The sequence below is a fragment of the Mesoplodon densirostris genome, chromosome 9 (assembly GCF_025265405.1).
Source record: "Mesoplodon densirostris isolate mMesDen1 chromosome 9, mMesDen1 primary haplotype, whole genome shotgun sequence".
In the NCBI taxonomy this organism is placed as follows: Eukaryota; Metazoa; Chordata; class Mammalia; order Artiodactyla; family Ziphiidae; genus Mesoplodon; species Mesoplodon densirostris.
In genome coordinates this window covers 6,526,721-6,553,007 of record NC_082669.1, presented here as the reverse complement: position 1 = coordinate 6,553,007, position 26,287 = coordinate 6,526,721, and the positions used below count along the sequence as shown (strand labels likewise).

The 26,287-nt window shown below is 50.5% G+C and overlaps 3 non-coding genes across 3 annotated transcripts; all 3 read right to left on the bottom strand.

Moving 5' to 3' along the window:
* Nucleotides 1–2,301: 2,301 nt before the first annotated feature.
* Nucleotides 2,302–2,420, bottom strand: LOC132496583 (5S ribosomal RNA). Its single transcript, XR_009533478.1, has one exon. It is a non-coding gene; the product is annotated as a 5S ribosomal RNA (ribosomal RNA).
* Nucleotides 2,421–10,908: 8,488 nt separating this feature from the next.
* On the bottom strand, nucleotides 10,909–11,027 carry LOC132496582 (5S ribosomal RNA). Its single transcript, XR_009533477.1, has one exon. It is a non-coding gene; the product is annotated as a 5S ribosomal RNA (ribosomal RNA).
* An 8,490-nt stretch (nucleotides 11,028–19,517) lies between these two features.
* On the bottom strand, nucleotides 19,518–19,636 carry LOC132496580 (5S ribosomal RNA). The gene has a single exon (XR_009533475.1). It is a non-coding gene; the product is annotated as a 5S ribosomal RNA (ribosomal RNA).
* Between the last annotated feature and the right edge of the window lie 6,651 nt (nucleotides 19,637–26,287).

Genomic DNA, 26,287 nt, shown 5'->3' with positions numbered 1-26,287 from the left:
CGTACTTCCAGCTTGAGGGGTCCCTCATTCTTTAAACCTCTCTTCATGCTCTCCTGGTTTATGCCTCCTACGGTCCTCTCTTTTGTAAGTAGGGGCAATCATCTTGCTCTGGCTCTTCCATGAGTCTTGGAGTTTTGAAGTTTGGGGCTCCTGCTGCCCTAGGTTGCTCCTTTGGCCTTCCATAAGGCCACTTGGCTCCTGGGAAGCTAACGTGTCTCTGGTGGGGACTCTCTGGGGATGGCACTGAGGCACCTGAGAAGCCAAGTTGTCTGCAGCAAGGAACCTGTGTTTGGGAAAGTCCTGAAGCTGGTTGTCTGACTGTACCTTTACTTTGGAGTTAAACTCACTAGCAACCTCCATGTTAAGGCATGGCTCACCTAGATGTTGGAAAACAGACATTCTAGGTAGTAGGAAACTTTTCCTGGCCCCTGGCACCTCTAAACTCCTCATAGGTACATTTGTGGTTTGGGATTTTGTCAACACTTTGGTTTCCAAGATAACACTAGACTGTGGTTGAAGAGCAGGAGACTCCTTGGCCTCCACAGCCTCCCTGGCCTCTTCACCTCTCAAAGATTGGGATCCTAAGTTCGCCTCCATCACTGTTACCCTATGGCAGGGGTCTCCTGAGGCCTGACCACCACTCTCCTCTCTTGGCTCGTTCCTGACCATTGCTGAACTTGGACCTGGCTCTAGGCTGTCCCTCTTGACCCATTCCACAGTCTCACTCTTCCAGGTTCTGCCCACAAGGCTGAGCGTGAGGGACTGAGAAGGTGGCCTTCCCTGCTGTGCAGTCAGAGAAGCCTTTGAGGGCCCATGGTAGTCACCAGGTGGAATCGCTCCCAGGGCACTCTGGATTTCCTTACACACAGTGGAGGGGACAAGGAGAGGCCTCTTCAGGGCAGGAACGGACTCTTCTGTTCTCACCTTCTCTCCTGAATGAGCCTGAGGAGGTTTCTCCAGGAACTCAGCAAACGTGACTGTTGAGTGGGGCCCAGATACACAGGTGGCTGAAGGGGACGAGGCTAACCGCAGGATGGTGGAGGGTTGGAACTTTGTCGACTTCAAGAGATTGATGGGCTTGAGGACCTTGAGGGGTAGGGTCCGCCCGTGCTTTACCCAAAACCTTGTAATATGTGCTTCCAGCACCTCTCGAGTGTCTTGAACCAGGAAGGAAACCCTACAGGAGGTGTTCCTGCAGGGTTCCCAAGCCTTCAAGCAGTATCCTCCACAGGCTCCAGCAGGCACTGCTTTGCACATCTCACCAGGAGGGTCTTGACATGAGAGCTGGTGAAAGTTGCCCTTGCCAGGAAGCCTCCCCAGGCAGCTCCGCAGAGGTGAAGCCAGGTTGTGAGTCCCCTCCAGTTCTTCCAGGCAATCTCTGCAAGCTTTCAAAGATCTCCTTTTCTTCCTACTCCTGCTCCTCCCCTTCAGCTCTACTTGATGCTTCCTGATGTTTCTAGGTTTCCTAGGTGGTGCTAAGAATGGATTACTCTGGAAGCAGGGGAGTAACATGAGGAAGAGCCCCAGTCCACACAGGAAGCCAAGGATGATATCAATCACCCAGGAAGTTGGGCTGGATCTCAGCCAGATAGCAACAGTGTTTTTCAAAGAAAAGAGATTCTCCGTCTTCTGAACTGCATTGCCGCCCTCAGGCAACAGAGCTCTGGGAGTTCACTTGATGGCAGAACCCCAGGCCTGCATCACAGAGCTGTGGCCTTGTCACAAAGGGCTTCTGAGTGTGGGGGAGGGGCACTAAGAGCAATAGGCTGAATCACTGCCCCTCCTTCCCATCCAGACCTTTATCCAGCTTTATCCGGAGAGAGCTGCAGAGAGCCACACCGGCGGACAGGTGGCGGCGCCGGGGCTGGGCGCCGGTGGGGCCGGCCAGGTGCAGGTGGAGGGGCTCGCGGGCCGCACGGACGGCCCCCGGGCCCGCGGCGGAGTCTGGGTCCGGGCCAGCCACCCCCGGAGCTTCAGGTGTGCCGCTGCCTTCCGGGGCCGCCTTCGGGCCGCATGCAGCGGCTCCTCTGGCGCGCTGTGGTGGTGGGGGGGGCGGTGCAACCCGCCCCCCGGGCCCGCGGCGGAGTCTGGGTCCGGGCCAGACACCCCCGGAGCTTCAGGTGTGCCGCTGCCTTCCAAGGCCGCCTTCGGGCCGCATGGAGCGGCCCCTCTGGCGCGCTGTGGTGGGGGGGTGGGCGGAGGAGGTGGGGCCTGCAGCGGTGCCCGGCGGGGGGCGGAGCTGGCGGCCACCGCCGCGGGCGACTAAAGGAGAAGGCGGAGCCGCAGCAGCGGGAGGCCAAAAGCCTACAGCACCCGGTATTCCCAGGCGGTCTCCCATCCAAGTACTAACCAGGCCCGACCCTGCTTAGCTTCCGAGATCAGACGAGATCGGGCGCGTTCAGGGTGGTATGGCCGTAGACGGGGGCGGGGACCGCGGGCTGCCTCTTGAGGCCCAGCTTCGCTTGTCCTTGCGCCTTACCGCCATCCCCGCGGCCAGCCCGCCCCGGCAGGGCAACGGAGGCCTCGGGGACCGGGGCGTGGCGGAGGGGCCGTTTTCAACTTCTGGTACAGAAAAACAGAAAAAAACGGAGAGTACAATTAACCTCTTGAAATTGTCTTCTTGCACGGTTGCCCTCTTTAGAAGTTTTGGGTCCATTTTCGACCCCAGGATTGTTTTTCAGGGCAGGTGCCATTTACAGGCTGCAGTGAGTGTGAATATTTAGTGACCATGAGCACTGGGTTTAAAGCTGCTGTTGTGGGAAACGGCCACAAGGCGGCAGCATTTCTCCATTCCCTAATCTGGTTACTAGGGCAGCAGAGCCTTTCGGGGACCAATGGAATACAGAAGAAGGCATCACTGAAGTCTAATACAGAATACCGTGTCCTGGTGGATGGTAGAATGACCAGCAGGGTGTAGGAATTAGGAACTACCGGATGTATATCCTCGGTGGCTTCACTGACTGTCCCGACATCGTTTACCAGGTCCCCAGCAGCCCACGGGGCTCTCGTGGTCAGGGCAATCCCAGGATACGGAGCTCACCTGGGCAGGCCCCCCCTCCCCAGCAGCCCATGGCGCTCTCGTGGTCAGGCCCCCTCCCAGGATACGGAGCTCCCCTGGGCAGGTACCCCGGCAGGGCTGGGCACACAGGTACCGTGCACGTAGCCCTCATTGCAGAGCAGCCCAGATCACCTGTCACTCAGAGCTGACACAGAGCACCTCAGAGCAGGACTTGAACGAACAGACAGCAGCTCCGACAGGTCTGTGACCCTGGGCATCACTCTGTGCGGCCTCCCTCTGCCTGGTCTTCCAGAGGCTTCCACCGCAGCCGGGGCACCAGGCCTCTGTCTCCACCCATCACCGCTCCTCTCCCTGACTCCTGGGTTCCTCTCATTAGGAGAGGGTCTTCTTGAAGTTGTCTCCCACTCATGGGCCAGATAAAAGGAATTAGAAAACAAGCCGGAGCTGCAGCCCCTTGTCTATCCAGACTCTCAGGAGCCCACACCTGTTCCTTGGACCTGGCCGGTTCAGCGAGGTCCATTTTCTGCAATGTGAGTCCCTGAGGGGTGAGGATGGGCTGACCTGGGCAGCCTGACCCTGCCGGCCAGCCCTCCCCAGGTGTGCCTGGGTTGAGGTCCATATAAACACTGCTCCAGGCAGCAAGAGCCCCTGCAGCTGTGCCTGACGCCATATTCTCTGCCCCGTCAGCAGTCTCGGGGCTGTGCTGGTGGGAGGGAGGGAGGGGCCACGGCTCTGTGGGTGGCCCGGTGTGAGTGGGGCTCTGCTGGACTTTCTGCAGGAGTTGCCGGGCTGCCACCTGCTAAAGAAGAGGATGTGTCACCCATACCTTCCGCTGGAATTTCTCCCCGGGCAGAGGTGAGGAAGGAAAAAAGCAGTGGGGGCCGGGACAGGAGGAGTATCTCAGGCAGGGAAATGGAAAGCTTCCAGAAGAGCGCCCGGGGCCAGGACCATCCTGGCTGGCCTGCAGGCACCAAGTCGGCCTGCGTGCTGTCGCTGCTGTGGCTCCACGGCCCTTCCTCTAGGCTTTCAAGCCCTCGTACATATTCAGGTGTTTTACCTGGGAAGGGTGGGAACAGTTCAGCAGCAGCTGGCCTGGGGCTCGGCTCACGTTTACTCACAGAGGCCTCGGCACGGTCCCCCAGCTTTGCAATGAGGACGCTCCTTGCGGGGGTGGGGGGGGCTGCTGGCTGCATGGGAGATGATTCCCCACCTCTGACCAACTTCAGAATTGTTTGCCGCTGGAGCAAGTGCCCTGATGGGTATTCCTGTGTATAACTGGTGGGTTCAGGTTTTTTTTTTCTTTTTTGGTTCAAGTTAGATTTTATTCCTCTTCTATGTATTTATAGATATAAGCATGGAAATAATTCATTCCTATAAATACATCTGTGTGAAGGGAAGAACTTCTTTTCCGTTTTATTTAAAAATTTTATTTATTTTTAAAAATTTTGAAATTTAAGTTGATTTTTTTATTCAGCAGGATTATTATTAGTTATCTATTTTATGCATATACATGTATACAGGACAATCCCAATCTCCCAACTCATCCCACCACCACCAACCCATGGCTTCCCCCCTCTTGGTGTCCATACGTTTGTTCTCTACCTCTGTGTCTCTCTTTCTGCCCTGCAAACCGGGTCATCTGTACCATTTTTCTAGGTTCCACATATATGCATGAATATACAATATTTGTTTTTCTCCTTCTGACTTACTTCACTCTGTATGACAGTCTGTAGATCCGTCGACGTCTCCACAGATGACCCAGTTTCGTTCCTTTTTATGGCTGAGTAATATTCCGTTTTATATATGGACCACATCATCATCCGTTCGTCTGTCTGTGGGCATTTAGGTTGCTTCCATTACCTGGCTATTGTAAATAGTGCTGCAATGAACATTGTGGTGAATGTGTCTTTTTGATTTATGGTTTTCTCTGGGTATATGCCCAGAAGTGGGATTGCTGGATCCTATGGTAATTCTATTTTTAGTTTTTTAAGGAACCTCCATGCTGTTCTCCATAGTGACTGTATCAATTGACATTCCCACCAATAGTGGAAGCGGGTTCCTTTGGTCCACACCCTCCCCAGCATTTGTTGTTTGTAGATTTTCTGATGATGCCCATTCTAACAGGTTTGAGGTGATACCTCACTGTAGTTTTGATGTGCATTTCTCTAATGATGAGTGATGTTGAGCAGCTTTTCATGTGCGTCTTGGCCATCTCTGTGTCTTCTTTGAAGAAACGTCTATTTAGATCTTCTGCCCATTTTTGTATTGGGTTGTTTTTTTTTTTTAATATTAAGCTGCATGAGCTGTTATATATATTGGAGATTAAACCTTTGTCCATGGATTCGTTTGCAAATATTTTCTCCCATTCTGAGGGTTGCCTTTTTCCATTCCCGTTTTTTTTTTTTTTTTTTAACAAAGAAAGAAAGAAAGAAAAAGAAGCAGAACCCTAATGTGCAGAACAAATATGCAGAACAAAATATGCCTCTTGAAAGTGTCGTTTTGAAATATGGACGTCTTTTGAATTTTTTGGTCGATATATGACCCCAGGATTTGTTTTCAGGGCAGGTGTCATTTACAGGCCTGCAATGATTTTGAATATCCACTGACCATTAGCGCTGGGATTAAAGGTGCTGTTGTGTGAAACGGCCACAAGGGGGCAGCGGTTCTCCCTTACCAAATCTGGTTACTAGGGCAGCAGAGCCTCAATGGAAGTCGTGTTCTAGGTTGTAATTTGGAATGAAATGTGCCAGGAGAAGGCCCCTTAAGTTTGTCTCACTACTTCTTGTTCGTTTTTTTAATTTAATTTTTTTATTTTTTTATCACAGCATGTTTGATTACAATGTTTGGCTTGTTGCAGGTGTGCAAGATGTGGTTCTTTTACACATATACATATGTCTGTTCTTCCTGGGATCCTTTTGCCATGTACGTTAGGACAGAATGTTGAGTAGTCTTCTCTTGGTATTCTGTAGGTCTTTGGTGATTATATATTTCACCTGTGTTTGTATATGTCTGTTAACCCCAATCTCGTAATGTATCCAGTCCTCACACCTTTCCGTTGGTGAACCATAAGTTTGTTTAATGAATCTGGGATTGCCCTTCTCTGTGGAAATATCTTCACTGGTATCAATTTTTAGGTAACACCTATAAGTGATATCATACGATACGTGTCTTTCTCTTTCTGACTTACTACAAGTCACGTGATCACCTCTAGACTCATGTACGGTGCTGCAAATGGCATTGTGTCCTTTTCTTCCTTGGCTAATATTCTGTCTGTACATGTACCAGTTCTCCTTTGTCCACTCATCTGTTGATGGACTTTTTGGTTGCTTCCACGTCATGGCTATTGTAATGCTGCGGCAATGCACATTTGCCTGCCTGTGTCTTTCCAATTCTGTCTTCTTAGGTTATAGGCCCAGGAGTGGGCCTGCTGGATCATATGGTAGCGGAATGTTTACCTTGTAGAGGCACCTCCAGTCTGTTCTCACTAGTGGCTCTTCCGAGGTTACGTCCCGCTTAAAGTTGAGGGTATGCACTTCTCCACAACACCTTCAGCATTTTTTGTTTGTAGTTTTTTTGCTTATTATGTTTAATTCTTATGTTTATTCTGACTAGTGTGAGCCGATATACCACTTTGTGGCTGGATTTGCATGCGTCTCATAATCCCTTGAAATTGAGCTTTCTGGCATGTCCTTCTTTTCTTCAACTGTGAGTACAGCTTACCTCTTCAAATTGTTTTCGTGAAGTGTGTGTGACATTTAGAAATATTTTGGCCATTACCTCCCTCAAGACGTTTTGAGGGCAGGTTTCATTTACAGCCCACCAGTACTGCTGCATATGAAGTGACCCTTAGCACAGGTCTTAAAGCTGCTGTTGCAGGTAACGGCCAGAGGGCGGCAGCATTTCTGCTTTTCCCAACCTGGGAACTAGGCAAACAGACCATCCGGGCAGTGGTGTTCCTCGGTTATATATTAGAGTGGAATGTGCCCCCCAAAGCTGATGTCTCCTTACTTATGTTTGTTTTATAAATTGTATTTATATATTTTTTTATTGGAGTCATATTCCATTGTGTACATGGACCACTTCTTCTTTGTGCATTCCTCTGTTGATGGACATTTTCGTAGCTTCCAAGTGTTGGCTATGGTAAATATTGCTGGAGTGGAGGATTGCCAGCCTGTGTTTTTTTTTTTTTTTTTTTTTTTTTTTTTTTTTTTAATGCGGTACGTGGGCCTCTCACTGCGGTGGACCCTCCCATTGCAGAGCACAGGCTCCGGACGCACAGGCCCAGCAGCCCTAGCTCACGGGACAAGCCGCTCCGCGGCACGTGGGATCTTCCCGACCCGGGGCATGAACGCGTGTCCCCTGCATTGGCAGGTGGGCTCTCAACCACTGGGCCACCAGTGAAGCCCAGCCTGTGTTTTTTTTTGATTCTCATCCCCTCAGGCGATAGGCCCAGCAGTGGGTATGCTTGATTGAATGGTAGCTCAGTATTTACCTTTACAAGGCACCTCATTTTTGTTTTCACTACTGGCTCTTACCATGTCCCACTTTGGACCAAGGGTAGGCATTTCTCTAAAACCCCTTCAGCATTTACTTTTTGCAGAATTCTTGCTGATGGCCATTCTGACTGGTGTGAGCGGATAGGTTTTTGTAATTTGGATTTGCATATCTTTAATTATTCCTAATGTTCAGCAGTTTTCCATGCCGTTTTAAATTTCTTTTTTTTTGCCATTACACTATGCTTTTATTAGAAAAAAAAAATATATATATATATGTATTGGGGAACATTAAATATCTTGGATGTGCTAATGAGAAAATCATTTTCTCTACATGGACTGAAATTTTACTTGGAGACATGTTTTCCTACTAAAGGGAAGACTAAAGAAGGATTTTACTGTCGACCAGGCAAGACACCTCCCCAAAGATGACAATGCCTTGGACAGTGCTTATGGCGGGCTGGGGCACCTGGAATCCTTGGCCCATACTGGCAGGTACTAACTGGAAACACACTCTTCCTGGGGGGCAAGGATGGGAGGCACCTTAGGCCCAGCTGCTCATCGTCGAACCTTACACTGTTCAAACTCTGTTGGTGTCTGACTTCCCTTTCCCTGACAGCACAACTCTGGCCCTTGGAGGTGGCTTTATGACTGCAGGCTGTAGAACCCATCATTCTCCCTTGCTCTGGGTAGGAGGTAAGCCTATGGCAGCAGAAACCCCCACACACTGGGACTTGGCATTCCAGTCTGTGTTCATTTAACTTTGTGGCGTGAAGTCCATGGTGAATCGCTCTTGTTTCTTCTACGATCTGTCCAACAGCGGGCATGAGTGCCTGACCCTCAGCAGTCTCACTCTTCAAGGTTGATCTGCTTTGGACTGATCCGTGACTCCGGGCAGTGGCTGATATGGGCTTTTTTTTTTCTTTGCAGAGCATCTCGACCATTGACTTTTTTATTGGGGAAAATCCACTTTAAAAATAGCCTCATCCTTTTTCTGAAGAGGCTCTCTGGAGGGCTACATTTCTTCTCTGGCATGAGCTGGAGACATCTGCTCCCAATAGAGTCTGTTATTCCCCTGACCTGGGCAGGGCGGCTCGTACTTCCAGCTTGAGGGGTCCCTCATTCTTTAAACCTCTCTTCATGCTCTCCTGGTTTATGCCTCCTACGGTCCTCTCTTTTGTAAGTAGGGGCAATCATCTTGCTCTGGCTCTTCCATGAGTCTTGGAGTTTTGAAGTTTGGGGCTCCTGCTGCCCTAGGTTGCTCCTTTGGCCTTCCATAAGGCCACTTGGCTCCTGGGAAGCTAACGTGTCTCTGGTGGGGACTCTCTGGGGATGGCACTGAGGCACCTGAGAAGCCAAGTTGTCTGCAGCAAGGAACCTGTGTTTGGGAAAGTCCTGAAGCTGGTTGTCTGACTGTACCTTTACTTTGGAGTTAAACTCACTAGCAACCTCCATGTTAAGGCATGGCTCACCTAGATGTTGGAAAACAGACATTCTAGGTAGTAGGAAACTTTTCCTGGCCCCTGGCACCTCTAAACTCCTCATAGGTACATTTGTGGTTTGGGATTTTGTCAACACTTTGGTTTCCAAGATAACACTAGACTGTGGTTGAAGAGCAGGAGACTCCTTGGCCTCCACAGCCTCCCTGGCCTCTTCACCTCTCAAAGATTGGGATCCTAAGTTCGCCTCCATCACTGTTACCCTATGGCAGGGGTCTCCTGAGGCCTGACCACCACTCTCCTCTCTTGGCTCGTTCCTGACCATTGCTGAACTTGGACCTGGCTCTAGGCTGTCCCTCTTGACCCATTCCACAGTCTCACTCTTCCAGGTTCTGCCCACAAGGCTGAGCGTGAGGGACTGAGAAGGTGGCCTTCCCTGCTGTGCAGTCAGAGAAGCCTTTGAGGGCCCATGGTAGTCACCAGGTGGAATCGCTCCCAGGGCACTCTGGATTTCCTTACACACAGTGGAGGGGACAAGGAGAGGCCTCTTCAGGGCAGGAACGGACTCTTCTGTTCTCACCTTCTCTCCTGAATGAGCCTGAGGAGGTTTCTCCAGGAACTCAGCAAACGTGACTGTTGAGTGGGGCCCAGATACACAGGTGGCTGAAGGGGACGAGGCTAACCGCAGGATGGTGGAGGGTTGGAACTTTGTCGACTTCAAGAGATTGACGGGCTTGAGGACCTTGAGGGGTAGGGTCCGCCCGTGCTTTACCCAAAACCTTGTAATATGTGCTTCCAGCACCTCTCGAGTGTCTTGAACCAGGAAGGAAACCCTACAGGAGGTGTTCCTGCAGGGTTCCCAAGCCTTCAAGCAGTATCCTCCACAGGCTCCAGCAGGCACTGCTTTGCACATCTCACCAGGAGGGTCTTGACATGAGAGCTGGTGAAAGTTGCCCTTGCCAGGAAGCCTCCCCAGGCAGCTCCGCAGAGGTGAAGCCAGGTTGTGAGTCCCCTCCAGTTCTTCCAGGCAATCTCTGCAAGCTTTCAAAGATCTCCTTTTCTTCCTACTCCTGCTCCTCCCCTTCAGCTCTACTTGATGCTTCCTGATGTTTCTAGGTTTCCTAGGTGGTGCTAAGAATGGATTACTCTGGAAGCAGGGGAGTAACATGAGGAAGAGCCCCAGTCCACACAGGAAGCCAAGGATGATATCAATCACCCAGGAAGTTGGGCTGGATCTCAGCCAGATAGCAACAGTGTTTTTCAAAGAAAAGAGATTCTCCGTCTTCTGAACTGCATTGCCGCCCTCAGGCAACAGAGCTCTGGGAGTTCACTTGATGGCAGAACCCCAGGCCTGCATCACAGAGCTGTGGCCTTGTCACAAAGGGCTTCTGAGTGTGGGGGAGGGGCACTAAGAGCAATAGGCTGAATCACTGCCCCTCCTTCCCATCCAGACCTTTATCCAGCTTTATCCGGAGAGAGCTGCAGAGAGCCACACCGGCGGACAGGTGGCGGCGCCGGGGCTGGGCGCCGGTGGGGCCGGCCAGGTGCAGGTGGAGGGGCTCGCGGGCCGCACGGACGGCCCCCGGGCCCGCGGCGGAGTCTGGGTCCGGGCCAGCCACCCCCGGAGCTTCAGGTGTGCCGCTGCCTTCCGGGGCCGCCTTCGGGCCGCATGCAGCGGCTCCTCTGGCGCGCTGTGGTGGTGGGGGGGGCGGTGCAACCCGCCCCCCGGGCCCGCGGCGGAGTCTGGGTCCGGGCCAGACACCCCCGGAGCTTCAGGTGTGCCGCTGCCTTCCAAGGCCGCCTTCGGGCCGCATGGAGCGGCCCCTCTGGCGCGCTGTGGTGGGGGGGTGGGCGGAGGAGGTGGGGCCTGCAGCGGTGCCCGGCGGGGGGCGGAGCTGGCGGCCACCGCCGCGGGCGACTAAAGGAGAAGGCGGAGCCGCAGCAGCGGGAGGCCAAAAGCCTACAGCACCCGGTATTCCCAGGCGGTCTCCCATCCAAGTACTAACCAGGCCCGACCCTGCTTAGCTTCCGAGATCAGACGAGATCGGGCGCGTTCAGGGTGGTATGGCCGTAGACGGGGGCGGGGACCGCGGGCTGCCTCTTGAGGCCCAGCTTCGCTTGTCCTTGCGCCTTACCGCCATCCCCGCGGCCAGCCCGCCCCGGCAGGGCAACGGAGGCCTCGGGGACCGGGGCGTGGCGGAGGGGCCGTTTTCAACTTCTGGTACAGAAAAACAGAAAAAAACGGAGAGTACAATTAACCTCTTGAAATTGTCTTCTTGCACGGTTGCCCTCTTTAGAAGTTTTGGGTCCATTTTCGACCCCAGGATTGTTTTTCAGGGCAGGTGCCATTTACAGGCTGCAGTGAGTGTGAATATTTAGTGACCATGAGCACTGGGTTTAAAGCTGCTGTTGTGGGAAACGGCCACAAGGCGGCAGCATTTCTCCATTCCCTAATCTGGTTACTAGGGCAGCAGAGCCTTTCGGGGACCAATGGAATACAGAAGAAGGCATCACTGAAGTCTAATACAGAATACCGTGTCCTGGTGGATGGTAGAATGACCAGCAGGGTGTAGGAATTAGGAACTACCGGATGTATATCCTCGGTGGCTTCACTGACTGTCCCGACATCGTTTACCAGGTCCCCAGCAGCCCACGGGGCTCTCGTGGTCAGGGCAATCCCAGGATACGGAGCTCACCTGGGCAGGCCCCCCCTCCCCAGCAGCCCATGGCGCTCTCGTGGTCAGGCCCCCTCCCAGGATACGGAGCTCCCCTGGGCAGGTACCCCGGCAGGGCTGGGCACACAGGTACCGTGCACGTAGCCCTCATTGCAGAGCAGCCCAGATCACCTGTCACTCAGAGCTGACACAGAGCACCTCAGAGCAGGACTTGAACGAACAGACAGCAGCTCCGACAGGTCTGTGACCCTGGGCATCACTCTGTGCGGCCTCCCTCTGCCTGGTCTTCCAGAGGCTTCCACCGCAGCCGGGGCACCAGGCCTCTGTCTCCACCCATCACCGCTCCTCTCCCTGACTCCTGGGTTCCTCTCATTAGGAGAGGGTCTTCTTGAAGTTGTCTCCCACTCATGGGCCAGATAAAAGGAATTAGAAAACAAGCCGGAGCTGCAGCCCCTTGTCTATCCAGACTCTCAGGAGCCCACACCTGTTCCTTGGACCTGGCCGGTTCAGCGAGGTCCATTTTCTGCAATGTGAGTCCCTGAGGGGTGAGGATGGGCTGACCTGGGCAGCCTGACCCTGCCGGCCAGCCCTCCCCAGGTGTGCCTGGGTTGAGGTCCATATAAACACTGCTCCAGGCAGCAAGAGCCCCTGCAGCTGTGCCTGACGCCATATTCTCTGCCCCGTCAGCAGTCTCGGGGCTGTGCTGGTGGGAGGGAGGGAGGGGCCACGGCTCTGTGGGTGGCCCGGTGTGAGTGGGGCTCTGCTGGACTTTCTGCAGGAGTTGCCGGGCTGCCACCTGCTAAAGAAGAGGATGTGTCACCCATACCTTCCGCTGGAATTTCTCCCCGGGCAGAGGTGAGGAAGGAAAAAAGCAGTGGGGGCCGGGACAGGAGGAGTATCTCAGGCAGGGAAATGGAAAGCTTCCAGAAGAGCGCCCGGGGCCAGGACCATCCTGGCTGGCCTGCAGGCACCAAGTCGGCCTGCGTGCTGTCGCTGCTGTGGCTCCACGGCCCTTCCTCTAGGCTTTCAAGCCCTCGTACATATTCAGGTGTTTTACCTGGGAAGGGTGGGAACAGTTCAGCAGCAGCTGGCCTGGGGCTCGGCTCACGTTTACTCACAGAGGCCTCGGCACGGTCCCCCAGCTTTGCAATGAGGACGCTCCTTGCGGGGGTGGGGGGGGCTGCTGGCTGCATGGGAGATGATTCCCCACCTCTGACCAACTTCAGAATTGTTTGCCGCTGGAGCAAGTGCCCTGATGGGTATTCCTGTGTATAACTGGTGGGTTCAGGTTTTTTTTTTCTTTTTTGGTTCAAGTTAGATTTTATTCCTCTTCTATGTATTTATAGATATAAGCATGGAAATAATTCATTCCTATAAATACATCTGTGTGAAGGGAAGAACTTCTTTTCCGTTTTATTTAAAAATTTTATTTATTTTTAAAAATTTTGAAATTTAAGTTGATTTTTTTATTCAGCAGGATTATTATTAGTTATCTATTTTATGCATATACATGTATACAGGACAATCCCAATCTCCCAACTCATCCCACCACCACCAACCCATGGCTTCCCCCCTCTTGGTGTCCATACGTTTGTTCTCTACCTCTGTGTCTCTCTTTCTGCCCTGCAAACCGGGTCATCTGTACCATTTTTCTAGGTTCCACATATATGCATGAATATACAATATTTGTTTTTCTCCTTCTGACTTACTTCACTCTGTATGACAGTCTGTAGATCCGTCGACGTCTCCACAGATGACCCAGTTTCGTTCCTTTTTATGGCTGAGTAATATTCCGTTTTATATATGGACCACATCATCATCCGTTCGTCTGTCTGTGGGCATTTAGGTTGCTTCCATTACCTGGCTATTGTAAATAGTGCTGCAATGAACATTGTGGTGAATGTGTCTTTTTGATTTATGGTTTTCTCTGGGTATATGCCCAGAAGTGGGATTGCTGGATCCTATGGTAATTCTATTTTTAGTTTTTTAAGGAACCTCCATGCTGTTCTCCATAGTGACTGTATCAATTGACATTCCCACCAATAGTGGAAGCGGGTTCCTTTGGTCCACACCCTCCCCAGCATTTGTTGTTTGTAGATTTTCTGATGATGCCCATTCTAACAGGTTTGAGGTGATACCTCACTGTAGTTTTGATGTGCATTTCTCTAATGATGAGTGATGTTGAGCAGCTTTTCATGTGCGTCTTGGCCATCTCTGTGTCTTCTTTGAAGAAACGTCTATTTAGATCTTCTGCCCATTTTTGTATTGGGTTGTTTTTTTTTTTTAATATTAAGCTGCATGAGCTGTTATATATATTGGAGATTAAACCTTTGTCCATGGATTCGTTTGCAAATATTTTCTCCCATTCTGAGGGTTGCCTTTTTCCATTCCCGTTTTTTTTTTTTTTTTTTTAACAAAGAAAGAAAGAAAGAAAAAGAAGCAGAACCCTAATGTGCAGAACAAATATGCAGAACAAAATATGCCTCTTGAAAGTGTCGTTTTGAAATATGGACGTCTTTTGAATTTTTTGGTCGATATATGACCCCAGGATTTGTTTTCAGGGCAGGTGTCATTTACAGGCCTGCAATGATTTTGAATATCCACTGACCATTAGCGCTGGGATTAAAGGTGCTGTTGTGTGAAACGGCCACAAGGGGGCAGCGGTTCTCCCTTACCAAATCTGGTTACTAGGGCAGCAGAGCCTCAATGGAAGTCGTGTTCTAGGTTGTAATTTGGAATGAAATGTGCCAGGAGAAGGCCCCTTAAGTTTGTCTCACTACTTCTTGTTCGTTTTTTTAATTTAATTTTTTTATTTTTTTATCACAGCATGTTTGATTACAATGTTTGGCTTGTTGCAGGTGTGCAAGATGTGGTTCTTTTACACATATACATATGTCTGTTCTTCCTGGGATCCTTTTGCCATGTACGTTAGGACAGAATGTTGAGTAGTCTTCTCTTGGTATTCTGTAGGTCTTTGGTGATTATATATTTCACCTGTGTTTGTATATGTCTGTTAACCCCAATCTCGTAATGTATCCAGTCCTCACACCTTTCCGTTGGTGAACCATAAGTTTGTTTAATGAATCTGGGATTGCCCTTCTCTGTGGAAATATCTTCACTGGTATCAATTTTTAGGTAACACCTATAAGTGATATCATACGATACGTGTCTTTCTCTTTCTGACTTACTACAAGTCACGTGATCACCTCTAGACTCATGTACGGTGCTGCAAATGGCATTGTGTCCTTTTCTTCCTTGGCTAATATTCTGTCTGTACATGTACCAGTTCTCCTTTGTCCACTCATCTGTTGATGGACTTTTTGGTTGCTTCCACGTCATGGCTATTGTAATGCTGCGGCAATGCACATTTGCCTGCCTGTGTCTTTCCAATTCTGTCTTCTTAGGTTATAGGCCCAGGAGTGGGCCTGCTGGATCATATGGTAGCGGAATGTTTACCTTGTAGAGGCACCTCCAGTCTGTTCTCACTAGTGGCTCTTCCGAGGTTACGTCCCGCTTAAAGTTGAGGGTATGCACTTCTCCACAACACCTTCAGCATTTTTTGTTTGTAGTTTTTTTGCTTATTATGTTTAATTCTTATGTTTATTCTGACTAGTGTGAGCCGATATACCACTTTGTGGCTGGATTTGCATGCGTCTCATAATCCCTTGAAATTGAGCTTTCTGGCATGTCCTTCTTTTCTTCAACTGTGAGTACAGCTTACCTCTTCAAATTGTTTTCGTGAAGTGTGTGTGACATTTAGAAATATTTTGGCCATTACCTCCCTCAAGACGTTTTGAGGGCAGGTTTCATTTACAGCCCACCAGTACTGCTGCATATGAAGTGACCCTTAGCACAGGTCTTAAAGCTGCTGTTGCAGGTAACGGCCAGAGGGCGGCAGCATTTCTGCTTTTCCCAACCTGGGAACTAGGCAAACAGACCATCCGGGCAGTGGTGTTCCTCGGTTATATATTAGAGTGGAATGTGCCCCCCAAAGCTGATGTCTCCTTACTTATGTTTGTTTTATAAATTGTATTTATATATTTTTTTATTGGAGTCATATTCCATTGTGTACATGGACCACTTCTTCTTTGTGCATTCCTCTGTTGATGGACATTTTCGTAGCTTCCAAGTGTTGGCTATGGTAAATATTGCTGGAGTGGAGGATTGCCAGCCTGTGTTTTTTTTTTTTTTTTTTTTTTTTTTTTTTTTTTAATGCGGTACGTGGGCCTCTCACTGCGGTGGACCCTCCCATTGCAGAGCACAGGCTCCGGACGCACAGGCCCAGCAGCCCTAGCTCACGGGACAAGCCGCTCCGCGGCACGTGGGATCTTCCCGACCCGGGGCATGAACGCGTGTCCCCTGCATTGGCAGGTGGGCTCTCAACCACTGGGCCACCAGTGAAGCCCAGCCTGTGTTTTTTTTTGATTCTCATCCCCTCAGGCGATAGGCCCAGCAGTGGGTATGCTTGATTGAATGGTAGCTCAGTATTTACCTTTACAAGGCACCTCATTTTTGTTTTCACTACTGGCTCTTACCATGTCCCACTTTGGACCAAGGGTAGGCATTTCTCTAAAACCCCTTCAGCATTTACTTTTTGCAGAATTCTTGCTGATGGCCATTCTGACTGGTGTGAGCGGATAGGTTTTTGTAATTTGGATTTGCATATCTTTAATTATTCCTAATGTTCAGCAGTTTTCCATGCCGTTTTAAATTTCTTTTTTTTTGCCATTACACTATGCTTTTATTAGAAAAAAAAAATATATATATATATGTATTGGGGAACATTAAATATCTTGGATGTGCTAATGAGAAAATCATTTTCTCTACATGGACTGAAATTTTACTTGGAGACATGTTTTCCTACTAAAGGGAAGACTAAAGAAGGATTTTACTGTCGACCAGGCAAGACACCTCCCCAAAGATGACAATGCCTTGGACAGTGCTTATGGCGGGCTGGGGCACCTGGAATCCTTGGCCCATACTGGCAGGTACTAACTGGAAACACACTCTTCCTGGGGGGCAAGGATGGGAGGCACCTTAGGCCCAGCTGCTCATCGTCGAACCTTACACTGTTCAAACTCTGTTGGTGTCTGACTTCCCTTTCCCTGACAGCACAACTCTGGCCCTTGGAGGTGGCTTTATGACTGCAGGCTGTAGAACCCATCATTCTCCCTTGCTCTGGGTAGGAGGTAAGCCTATGGCAGCAGAAACCCCCACACACTGGGACTTGGCATTCCAGTCTGTGTTCATTTAACTTTGTGGCGTGAAGTCCATGGTGAATCGCTCTTGTTTCTTCTACGATCTGTCCAACAGCGGGCATGAGTGCCTGACCCTCAGCAGTCTCACTCTTCAAGGTTGATCTGCTTTGGACTGATCCGTGACTCCGGGCAGTGGCTGATATGGGCTTTTTTTTTTTCTTTGCAGAGCATCTCGACCATTGACTTTTTTATTGGGGAAAATCCACTTTAAAAATAGCCTCATCCTTTTTCTGAAGAGGCTCTCTGGAGGGCTACATTTCTTCTCTGGCATGAGCTGGAGACATCTGCTCCCAATAGAGTCTGTTATTCCCCTGACCTGGGCAGGGCGGCTCGTACTTCCAGCTTGAGGGGTCCCTCATTCTTTAAACCTCTCTTCATGCTCTCCTGGTTTATGCCTCCTACGGTCCTCTCTTTTGTAAGTAGGGGCAATCATCTTGCTCTGGCTCTTCCATGAGTCTTGGAGTTTTGAAGTTTGGGGCTCCTGCTGCCCTAGGTTGCTCCTTTGGCCTTCCATAAGGCCACTTGGCTCCTGGGAAGCTAACGTGTCTCTGGTGGGGACTCTCTGGGGATGGCACTGAGGCACCTGAGAAGCCAAGTTGTCTGCAGCAAGGAACCTGTGTTTGGGAAAGTCCTGAAGCTGGTTGTCTGACTGTACCTTTACTTTGGAGTTAAACTCACTAGCAACCTCCATGTTAAGGCATGGCTCACCTAGATGTTGGAAAACAGACATTCTAGGTAGTAGGAAACTTTTCCTGGCCCCTGGCACCTCTAAACTCCTCATAGGTACATTTGTGGTTTGGGATTTTGTCAACACTTTGGTTTCCAAGATAACACTAGACTGTGGTTGAAGAGCAGGAGACTCCTTGGCCTCCACAGCCTCCCTGGCCTCTTCACCTCTCAAAGATTGGGATCCTAAGTTCGCCTCCATCACTGTTACCCTATGGCAGGGGTCTCCTGAGGCCTGACCACCACTCTCCTCTCTTGGCTCGTTCCTGACCATTGCTGAACTTGGACCTGGCTCTAGGCTGTCCCTCTTGACCCATTCCACAGTCTCACTCTTCCAGGTTCTGCCCACAAGGCTGAGCGTGAGGGACTGAGAAGGTGGCCTTCCCTGCTGTGCAGTCAGAGAAGCCTTTGAGGGCCCATGGTAGTCACCAGGTGGAATCGCTCCCAGGGCACTCTGGATTTCCTTACACACAGTGGAGGGGACAAGGAGAGGCCTCTTCAGGGCAGGAACGGACTCTTCTGTTCTCACCTTCTCTCCTGAATGAGCCTGAGGAGGTTTCTCCAGGAACTCAGCAAACGTGACTGTTGAGTGGGGCCCAGATACACAGGTGGCTGAAGGGGACGAGGCTAACCGCAGGATGGTGGAGGGTTGGAACTTTGTCGACTTCAAGAGATTGACGGGCTTGAGGACCTTGAGGGGTAGGGTCCGCCCGTGCTTTACCCAAAACCTTGTAATATGTGCTTCCAGCACCTCTCGAGTGTCTTGAACCAGGAAGGAAACCCTACAGGAGGTGTTCCTGCAGGGTTCCCAAGCCTTCAAGCAGTATCCTCCACAGGCTCCAGCAGGCACTGCTTTGCACATCTCACCAGGAGGGTCTTGACATGAGAGCTGGTGAAAGTTGCCCTTGCCAGGAAGCCTCCCCAGGCAGCTCCGCAGAGGTGAAGCCAGGTTGTGAGTCCCCTCCAGTTCTTCCAGGCAATCTCTGCAAGCTTTCAAAGATCTCCTTTTCTTCCTACTCCTGCTCCTCCCCTTCAGCTCTACTTGATGCTTCCTGATGTTTCTAGGTTTCCTAGGTGGTGCTAAGAATGGATTACTCTGGAAGCAGGGGAGTAACATGAGGAAGAGCCCCAGTCCACACAGGAAGCCAAGGATGATATCAATCACCCAGGAAGTTGGGCTGGATCTCAGCCAGATAGCAACAGTGTTTTTCAAAGAAAAGAGATTCTCCGTCTTCTGAACTGCATTGCCGCCCTCAGGCAACAGAGCTCTGGGAGTTCACTTGATGGCAGAACCCCAGGCCTGCATCACAGAGCTGTGGCCTTGTCACAAAGGGCTTCTGAGTGTGGGGGAGGGGCACTAAGAGCAATAGGCTGAATCACTGCCCCTCCTTCCCATCCAGACCTTTATCCAGCTTTATCCGGAGAGAGCTGCAGAGAGCCACACCGGCGGACAGGTGGCGGCGCCGGGGCTGGGCGCCGGTGGGGCCGGCCAGGTGCAGGTGGAGGGGCTCGCGGGCCGCACGGACGGCCCCCGGGCCCGCGGCGGAGTCTGGGTCCGGGCCAGCCACCCCCGGAGCTTCAGGTGTGCCGCTGCCTTCCAGGGCCGCCTTCGGGCCGCATGCAGCGGCTCCTCTGGCGCGCTGTGGTGGTGGTGGGGGGGCGGTTCAACCCGCCCCCCGGGCCCGCGGCGGAGTCTGGGTCCGGGCCAGACACCCCCGGAGCTTCAGGTGTGCCGCTGCCTTCCAAGGCCGCCTTCGGGCCGCATGGAGCGGCCCCTCTGGCGCGCTGTGGTGGGGGGGGGGCGGAGGAGGTGGGGCCTGCAGCGGTGCCCGGCGGGGGGCGGAGCTGGCGGCCACCGCCGCGGGCGACTAAAGGAGAAGGCGGAGCCGCAGCAGCGGGAGGCCAAAAGCCTACAGCACCCGGTATTCCCAGGCGGTCTCCCATCCAAGTACTAACCAGGCCCGACCCTGCTTAGCTTCCGAGATCAGACGAGATCGGGCGCGTTCAGGGTGGTATGGCCGTAGACGGGGGCGGGGACCGCGGGCTGCCTCTTGAGGCCCAGCTTCGCTTGTCCTTGCGCCTTACCGCCATCCCCGCGGCCAGCCCGCCCCGGCAGGGCAACGGAGGCCTCGGGGACCGGGGCGTGGCGGAGGGGCCGTTTTCAACTTCTGGTACAGAAAAACAGAAAAAAACGGAGAGTACAATTAACCTCTTGAAATTGTCTTCTTGCACGGTTGCCCTCTTTAGAAGTTTTGGGTCCATTTTCGACCCCAGGATTGTTTTTCAGGGCAGGTGCCATTTACAGGCTGCAGTGAGTGTGAATATTTAGTGACCATGAGCACTGGGTTTAAAGCTGCTGTTGTGGGAAACGGCCACAAGGCGGCAGCATTTCTCCATTCCCTAATCTGGTTACTAGGGCAGCAGAGCCTTTCGGGGACCAATGGAATACAGAAGAAGGCATCACTGAAGTCTAATACAGAATACCGTGTCCTGGTGGATGGTAGAATGACCAGCAGGGTGTAGGAATTAGGAACTACCGGATGTATATCCTCGGTGGCTTCACTGACTGTCCCGACATCGTTTACCAGGTCCCCAGCAGCCCACGGGGCTCTCGTGGTCAGGGCAATCCCAGGATACGGAGCTCACCTGGGCAGGCCCCCCCTCCCCAGCAGCCCATGGCGCTCTCGTGGTCAGGCCCCCTCCCAGGATACGGAGCTCCCCTGGGCAGGTACCCCGGCAGGGCTGGGCACACAGGTACCGTGCACGTAGCCCTCATTGCAGAGCAGCCCAGATCACCTGTCACTCAGAGCTGACACAGAGCACCTCAGAGCAGGACTTGAACGAACAGACAGCAGCTCCGACAGGTCTGTGACCCTGGGCATCACTCTGTGCGGCCTCCCTCTGCCTGGTCTTCCAGAGGCTTCCACCGCAGCCGGGGCACCAGGCCTCTGTCTCCACCCATCACCGCTCCTCTCCCTGACTCCTGGGTTCCTCTCATTAGGAGAGGGTCTTCTTGAAGTTGTCTCCCACTCATGGGCCAGATAAAAGGAATTAGAAAACAAGCCGGAGCTGCAGCCCCTTGTCTATCCAGACTCTCAGGAGCCCACACCTGTTCCTTGGACCTGGCCGGTTCAGCGAGGTCCATTTTCTGCAATGTGAGTCCCTGAGGGGTGAGGATGGGCTGACCTGGGCAGCCTGACCCTGCCGGCCAGCCCTCCCCAGGTGTGCCTGGGTTGAGGTCCATATAAACACTGCTCCAGGCAGCAAGAGCCCCTGCAGCTGTGCCTGACGCCATATTCTCTGCCCCGTCAGCAGTCTCGGGGCTGTGCTGGTGGGAGGGAGGGAGGGGCCACGGCTCTGTGGGTGGCCCGGTGTGAGTGGGGCTCTGCTGGACTTTCTGCAGGAGTTGCCGGGCTGCCACCTGCTAAAGAAGAGGATGTGTCACCCATACCTTCCGCTGGAATTTCTCCCCGGGCAGAGGTGAGGAAGGAAAAAAGCAGTGGGGGCCGGGACAGGAGGAGTATCCCAGGCAGGGAAATGGAAAGCTTCCAGAAGAGCGCCCGGGGCCAGGACCATCCTGGCTGGCCTGCAGGCACCAAGTCGGCCTGCGTGCTGTCGCTGCTGTGGCTCCACGGCCCTTCCTCTAGGCTTTCAAGCCCTCGTACATATTCAGGTGTTTTACCTGGGAAGGGTGGGAACAGTTCAGCAGCAGCTGGCCTGGGGCTCGGCTCACGTTTACTCACAGAGGCCTCGGCACGGTCCCCCAGCTTTGCAATGAGGACGCTCCTTGCGGGGGTGGGGGGGGGGCTGCTGGCTGCATGGGAGGTGATTCCCCACCTCTGACCAATTTCAGAATTGTTTCCCGCTGGAGAAAGTGCCCTGATGGGTTTCCCTCTGTACAACTGGTGGGTTCTGGGTTTTTTTTTTCTTTTTTGGTTCAAGTTAGATTTTATTCCTCTTCTATGTATTTATAGATATAAGCATGGAAATAATTCATTCCTATAAATACATCTGTGTGAAGGGAAGAACTTCTTTTCCGTTTTATTTAAAAATTTTATTTATTTTTAAAAATTTTGAAATTTAAGTTGATTTTTTTATTCAGCAGGATTATTATTAGTTATCTATTTTATGCATATACATGTATACAGGACAATCCCAATCTCCCAACTCATCCCACCACCACCAACCCATGGCTTCCCCCCTCTTGGTGTCCATACGTTTGTTCTCTACCTCTGTGTCTCTCTTTCTGCCCTGCAAACCGGGTCATCTGTACCATTTTTCTAGGTTCCACATATATGCATGAATATACAATATTTGTTTTTCTCCTTCTGACTTACTTCACTCTGTATGACAGTCTGTAGATCCGTCGACGTCTCCACAGATGACCCAGTTTCGTTCCTTTTTATGGCTGAGTAATATTCCGTTTTATATATGGACCACATCATCATCCGTTCGTCTGTCTGTGGGCATTTAGGTTGCTTCCATTACCTGGCTATTGTAAATAGTGCTGCAATGAACATTGTGGTGAATGTGTCTTTTTGATTTATGGTTTTCTCTGGGTATATGCCCAGAAGTGGGATTGCTGGATCCTATGGTAATTCTATTTTTAGTTTTTTAAGGAACCTCCATGCTGTTCTCCATAGTGACTGTATCAATTCACATTCCCACCAATAGTGGAAGCGGGTTCCTTTGGTCCACACCCTCCCCAGCATTTGTTGTTTGTAGATTTTCTGATGATGCCCATTCTAACAGGTTTGAGGTGATACCTCACTGTAGTTTTGATGTGCATTTCTCTAATGATGAGTGATGTTGAGCAGCTTTTCATGTGCGTCTTGGCCATCTCTGTGTCTTCTTTGAAGAAACGTCTATTTAGATCTTCTGCCCATTTTTGTATTGGGTTGTTTTTTTTTTTTAATATTAAGCTGCATGAGCTGTTATATATATTGGAGATTAAACCTTTGTCCATGGATTCGTTTGCAAATATTTTCTCCCATTCTGAGGGTTGCCTTTTTCCATTCCCGTTTTTTTTTTTTTTTTTTAACAAAGAAAGAAAGAAAGAAAAAGAAGCAGAACCCTAATGTGCAGAACAAATATGCAGAACAAAATATGCCTCTTGAAAGTGTCGTTTTGAAATATGGACGTCTTTTGAATTTTTTGGTCGATATATGACCCCAGGATTTGTTTTCAGGGCAGGTGTCATTTACAGGCCTGCAATGATTTTGAATATCCACTGACCATTAGCGCTGGGATTAAAGGTGCTGTTGTGTGAAACGGCCACAAGGGGGCAGCGGTTCTCCCTTACCAAATCTGGTTACTAGGGCAGCAGAGCCTCAATGGAAGTCGTGTTCTAGGTTGTAATTTGGAATGAAATGTGCCAGGAGAAGGCCCCTTAAGTTTGTCTCACTACTTCTTGTTCGTTTTTTTAATTTAATTTTTTTATTTTTTTATCACAGCATGTTTGATTACAATGTTTGGCTTGTTGCAGGTGTGCAAGATGTGGTTCTTTTACACATATACATATGTCTGTTCTTCCTGGGATCCTTTTGCCATGTACGTTAGGACAGAATGTTGAGTAGTCTTCTCTTGGTATTCTGTAGGTCTTTGGTGATTATATATTTCACCTGTGTTTGTATATGTCTGTTAACCCCAATCTCGTAATGTATCCAGTCCTCACACCTTTCCGTTGGTGAACCATAAGTTTGTTTAATGAATCTGGGATTGCCCTTCTCTGTGGAAATATCTTCACTGGTATCAATTTTTAGGTAACACCTATAAGTGATATCATACGATACGTGTCTTTCTCTTTCTGACTTACTACAAGTCACGTGATCACCTCTAGACTCATGTACGGTGCTGCAAATGGCATTGTGTCCTTTTCTTCCTTGGCTAATATTCTGTCTGTACATGTACCAGTTCTCCTTTGTCCACTCATCTGTTGATGGACTTTTTGGTTGCTTCCACGTCATGGCTATTGTAATGCTGCGGCAATGCACATTTGCCTGCCTGTGTCTTTCCAATTCTGTCTTCTTAGGTTATAGGCCCAGGAGTGGGCCTGCTGGATCATATGGTAGCGGAATGTTTACCTTGTAGAGGCACCTCCAGTCTGTTCTCACTAGTGGCTCTTCCGAGGTTACGTCCCGCTTAAAGTTGAGGGTATGCACTTCTCCACAACACCTTCAGCATTTTTTGTTTGTAGTTTTTTTGCTTATTATGTTTAATTCTTATGTTTATTCTGACTAGTGTGAGCCGATATACCACTTTGTGGCTGGATTTGCATGCGTCTCATAATCCCTTGAAATTGAGCTTTCTGGCATGTCCTTCTTTTCTTCAACTGTGAGTACAGCTTACCTCTTCAAATTGTTTTCGTGAAGTGTGTGTGACATTTAGAAATATTTTGGCCATTACCTCCCTCAAGACGTTTTGAGGGCAGGTTTCATTTACAGCCCACCAGTACTGCTGCATATGAAGTGACCCTTAGCACAGGTCTTAAAGCTGCTGTTGCAGGTAACGGCCAGAGGGCGGCAGCATTTCTGCTTTTCCCAACCTGGGAACTAGGCAAACAGACCATCCGGGCAGTGGTGTTCCTCGGTTATATATTAGAGTGGAATGTGCCCCCCAAAGCTGATGTCTCCTTACTTATGTTTGTTTTATAAATTGTATTTATATATTTTTTTATTGGAGTCATATTCCATTGTGTACATGGACCACTTCTTCTTTGTGCATTCCTCTGTTGATGGACATTTTCGTAGCTTCCAAGTGTTGGCTATGGTAAATATTGCTGGAGTGGAGGATTGCCAGCCTGTGTTTTTTTTTTTTTTTTTTTTTTTTTTTTTTTTTTTAATGCGGTACGTGGGCCTCTCACTGCGGTGGACCCTCCCATTGCAGAGCACAGGCTCCGGACGCACAGGCCCAGCAGCCCTAGCTCACGGGACAAGCCGCTCCGCGGCACGTGGGATCTTCCCGACCCGGGGCATGAACGCGTGTCCCCTGCATTGGCAGGTGGGCTCTCAACCACTGGGCCACCAGTGAAGCCCAGCCTGTGTTTTTTTTTGATTCTCATCCCCTCAGGCGATAGGCCCAGCAGTGGGTATGCTTGATTGAATGGTAGCTCAGTATTTACCTTTACAAGGCACCTCATTTTTGTTTTCACTACTGGCTCTTACCATGTCCCACTTTGGACCAAGGGTAGGCATTTCTCTAAAACCCCTTCAGCATTTACTTTTTGCAGAATTCTTGCTGATGGCCATTCTGACTGGTGTGAGCGGATAGGTTTTTGTAATTTGGATTTGCATATCTTTAATTATTCCTAATGTTCAGCAGTTTTCCATGCCGTTTTAAATTTCTTTTTTTTTGCCATTACACTATGCTTTTATTAGAAAAAAAAATATATATGTATTGGGGAACATTAAATATCTTGGATGTGCTAATGAGAAAATCATTTTCTCTACATGGACTGAAATTTTACTTGGAGACATGTTTTCCTACTAAAGGGAAGACTAAAGAAGGATTTTACTGTCGACCAGGCAAGACACCTCCCCAAAGATGACAATGCCTTGGACAGTGCTTATGGCGGGCTGGGGCACCTGGAATCCTTGGCCCATACTGGCAGGTACTAACTGGAAACACACTCTTCCTGGGGGGCAAGGATGGGAGGCACCTTAGGCCCAGCTGCTCATCGTCGAACCTTACACTGTTCAAACTCTGTTGGTGTCTGACTTCCCTTTCCCTGACAGCACAACTCTGGCCCTTGGAGGTGGCTTTATGACTGCAGGCTGTAGAACCCATCATTCTCCCTTGCTCTGGGTAGGAGGTAAGCCTATGGCAGCAGAAACCCCCACACACTGGGACTTGGCATTCCAGTCTGTGTTCATTTAACTTTGTGGCGTGAAGTCCATGGTGAATCGCTCTTGTTTCTTCTACGATCTGTCCAACAGCGGGCATGAGTGCCTGACCCTCAGCAGTCTCACTCTTCAAGGTTGATCTGCTTTGGACTGATCCGTGACTCCGGGCAGTGGCTGATATGGGCTTTTTTTTTTTCTTTGCAGAGCATCTCGACCATTGACTTTTTTATTGGGGAAAATCCACTTTAAAAATAGCCTCATCCTTTTTCTGAAGAGGCTCTCTGGAGGGCTACATTTCTTCTCTGGCATGAGCTGGAGACATCTGCTCCCAATAGAGTCTGTTATTCCCCTGACCTGGGCAGGGCGGCTCGTACTTCCAGCTTGAGGGGTCCCTCATTCTTTAAACCTCTCTTCATGCTCTCCTGGTTTATGCCTCCTACGGTCCTCTCTTTTGTAAGTAGGGGCAATCATCTTGCTCTGGCTCTTCCATGAGTCTTGGAGTTTTGAAGTTTGGGGCTCCTGCTGCCCTAGGTTGCTCCTTTGGCCTTCCATAAGGCCACTTGGCTCCTGGGAAGCTAACGTGTCTCTGGTGGGGACTCTCTGGGGATGGCACTGAGGCACCTGAGAAGCCAAGTTGTCTGCAGCAAGGAACCTGTGTTTGGGAAAGTCCTGAAGCTGGTTGTCTGACTGTACCTTTACTTTGGAGTTAAACTCACTAGCAACCTCCATGTTAAGGCATGGCTCACCTAGATGTTGGAAAACAGACATTCTAGGTAGTAGGAAACTTTTCCTGGCCCCTGGCACCTCTAAACTCCTCATAGGTACATTTGTGGTTT